Here is a 3518-nt window from a genome sequence, read left to right as displayed (position 1 = left end):
TGTAACAAACAATCAAAGAAAATAAATATATTTTAAGGCAGTTACATAAAGGTAAACAAAAAGGAATAAACTGAATGTCCAACAACATGAGAATGGCTAAATAAATTATGGACCTCCATAAAATGTAATATAATGCAGTTATTAAAATTATAATTTTAAACAGTATTTAAGATAAATTTTCAAAATGTAATATTAAGTGAAAAAGCAGGATGAAACAGTGCACTAAAAATAACTAGGTATGCTTAAACTCCTGATATACCTCCAAAAAATAACTGAAAAAAAATTTTTTTTAAATGTTTTTTTTTGCTAAAAGGGAAATTTATTTAATTTAAAGGCATACATTAATAATAAAGAAAGATCTCAGAGCAAACTAAGCCTAGAATTAGCAAAAACAGTGAATAATAAAAATTAGAGCATAGATAAAAGCAATAGAAAACAGAAAAAATAGAGAAAATTAATGAAACCAAAAGTTGGTAGTCATCAGAGGATGAGATCCAAAAAACTGAAAAACCTTTACGTAGATGGACTAAGTAAAATCAGAAGTGAAGGAGGGGTCTTTACAACTAAATTTACAGAAATCAAAAGGGTTATAAGAGAATGCTATGAATAACTGTTGGCCAACAAATTAGATATCTAGATGAAATGAATAAATTCCTAGAAACAAGCCACCTGCCAAGACTGAATTATGAAAAAACCAAACCAAGCCAAACCAAACCCAGAAAGCTTGAACAGAAATATAGCTGGTAAGATGAGTGATTATTGTTTTTTGGTTTCCTGATGCAGGCCTCTCTTGAGGATTTCTTGCAGGTCTGGTCATGTGGTGGTGAACTCTTGCAGATTTTGTTTGTCTAGAAAATACACTATTTTTCCTTTATTTCTGAAGGATAGCCTTGCTGGGTACTGTACTCTTGGCTCGCAGGGTTTTTTTTCTTTTATTATTTTAAATATATTATCCCATATTCTTCTGACCTGTAGAGTTTCTGTTCAGAAATCTGCTGTTAGCCTGATAGCGGCTCCCTTTTAGATGACGTGACACTTTTCTCTTGCTTCTTTTAAGGTTCTCTGTTTGAACTTTGCCAGTTTGATTACAATGTGTCTTGGAGAGAATCTTTTTGAGTTGAATATGTTTGGGGATCTTCAAGCCTCCTGGATCTGAAGGTCCATGTCTCTCCCTATACCTGGGAAGTTTTCCGTTATTGTTTCATTCAATACGTTTTCCATGCCTTTTCCTTTCTCCTTCCCTTCTGGAACATCCATGACTGAATGTTTGTGCATATAAGGTTGTCTGCTAGCTCTTTTAGATTTTCTTCATATTTAAAAATTATTTTTTCCTTTTTTTTTTTTTTTTTTTTGGTCAACTGGGTTATTTCAAAAAAGACTGTCTTCAAAATCAGAAATTCTTTCTTCTCCATGGTCTAGCCTGCTGCTTAAGCTCTAAGTTGTGTTTTTTATTTCATTGAGTGAATCTTTCAGTCCATGAATTCTGCTACATTCGTTTTTCAGGTATTGATCATTTTGTAAATTTCCTCCTTCATATCCTGGATTTCTTTTCTTGTTTCCTTATGTTGTCTAACTGAGTATTCTCATTATCTCGGTGAGTTTACTTTAGATTGTTGCTTGGAATTCCTTTTCAGTCATTTCAAAGGCTTCCTTCTCTGTAGAGATCTGGTATTTGAGAATTACTGTATTCTTTTTGTGGTCTCATATTTTCTTGGGTTTTTATATTTCTAGTGTCTCTATATTGATGTCTGGTCATCTGGTAGAGTAGTGGCTTCTTGTATTACTCTGGAGAGGGGTTTGAGGAGAGAAACATCCTCTTCTTTTTCTGGTCTTTGCTGCTGACACTCCTGTGTCAATGCAATTGAGTATCTGGTAGGCTGTCTGCATGGTGGCTGTGGCTACTGCTGTGCTGTCAAGCTGCTTTTGTGGCAGCCATGGCTGTGGCAGTGGCTGTGGTAGGCCACCCACATGGAAGTGGTGTTTTCATCAAGCTCCTTGCCTGATTTGGGGTGAGGGCTGCTGCCCTTGGTTCCTGTCTAGGTCCGGAGGTGTGCTCTGCTGCTTGCCTGCTTCCAGGCAGAGAGGGCTGCTTCCCTTGGCTCCTGCTTGGGCCTCCCAGGCATGCTGTGCTGGTACTTGTCTTTAAATTTGGGGTTTTTATAGCTATCTCTTCTTTTTTTTTTTTTCTTTTCCTTAACTACTATTAAAAGACCACAACAAAACACTACCATAGGTGTTTATTCACTTTTACTTCACATATTTCCTGCAGCATTGCTATGAGTATTTATTTTTTCTCTTTCTCAAATACTGTATCCAAGACTGTTTTACAAGTGGGCCTTTATGTGGTGAAATTTTGAAGCCTCATATGGATGAGAATTTTTTTTTCAGTATCCTGTTTTAAATGATAGTTTGGCCAGATATAAAATTCTCAGTTCAAAGTTCTTTATTTTCAATATTTTGAAAATATTACCCTGTTTTCTTCTTGCATCCAGTGTTCTGATTCCTTCCTATGTGCTCTGCTCTTTCATTGTAGAAATTATTAAGGTAATTCTAAATTTCATCATTAATAGTCTTAAATTTTCTACACTTTCAATCTTTTTAATAATGGTGAATCTAACTGGGGTCACATGTTATCTTAATGTGGTTTTGATTCGCATTTCTCTGATGACTAGTGATGCAGAGCATTTTTTCATGTACCTGTTGGGCGTTTGTTTGATTTCCTTTGAAAAATGTCTATTCATGTCCTTTGCCCATTTCTTAACTGGATTATTATTATTATTTTTTTTTTACTGTATAGTTCTTTGAGTTCTTTGTATATTCTGGATATTAATCCCTTGTCAGATGTATAGTTTGCAAATATTTTCTCCCATTCTGTAGGTTGTCTTTCTGTTCTGTTGATTGTTTCTTTTGCTGTGCAGAAGCTTTTTAGTTTGATATAATCCCATTTATTTATTTTTTCTTTTGTTGCTTGTGCTTTTGGAGTCTTATTCATAAAGTCTTTGCCTGGTCCTGGATGTGGGGAAAGAGGAACTTTTCTATGCCGTTGGTAGGACTATAAATTAGCCATTGTGGAAAACAGTATGGAAGTTTCTCAAACAACTATAGATAAAGCTACTATATGATTCAGCAATCCCAGTATTGCGTATAAATCCAAAGGAATGGAAATCATCATGTCAAAGAGATACACCTGCACTCTCACAGGTCCATTTAAATAGATGGACCTGTGTCCATCAGTGGATGACTGGATAAAAAATAATGTGTTATATGTACACAATGAAATACTACTCAGCCATAAAAAGAATGAAATTCTGCCATCTGAAACAACAGGGACGAGTCTGGAGAAAATTATGTTAAGTGAAATAAGCCAGAAAAAGAAACAGAAATAGCACATGTTCTCACTCATAACTGCTGCTAGGAAGGAAGGAGGGAGAGAGTGGGGAGGCAGGGAAGGAGGAACGAAAGAAGGAAGGAAGGAAGGAGGGAAGGAAGGAAGGAAGGAAGGAAGGAAGGAAGGAAGG

This window comes from Galeopterus variegatus, unplaced genomic scaffold (assembly GCF_000696425.1).
Source record: "Galeopterus variegatus unplaced genomic scaffold, G_variegatus-3.0.2 Scaffold2307, whole genome shotgun sequence".
NCBI classification, from domain to species: domain Eukaryota; kingdom Metazoa; phylum Chordata; class Mammalia; order Dermoptera; family Cynocephalidae; genus Galeopterus; species Galeopterus variegatus.
Note: the sequence above shows the minus strand (reverse complement) of the source record.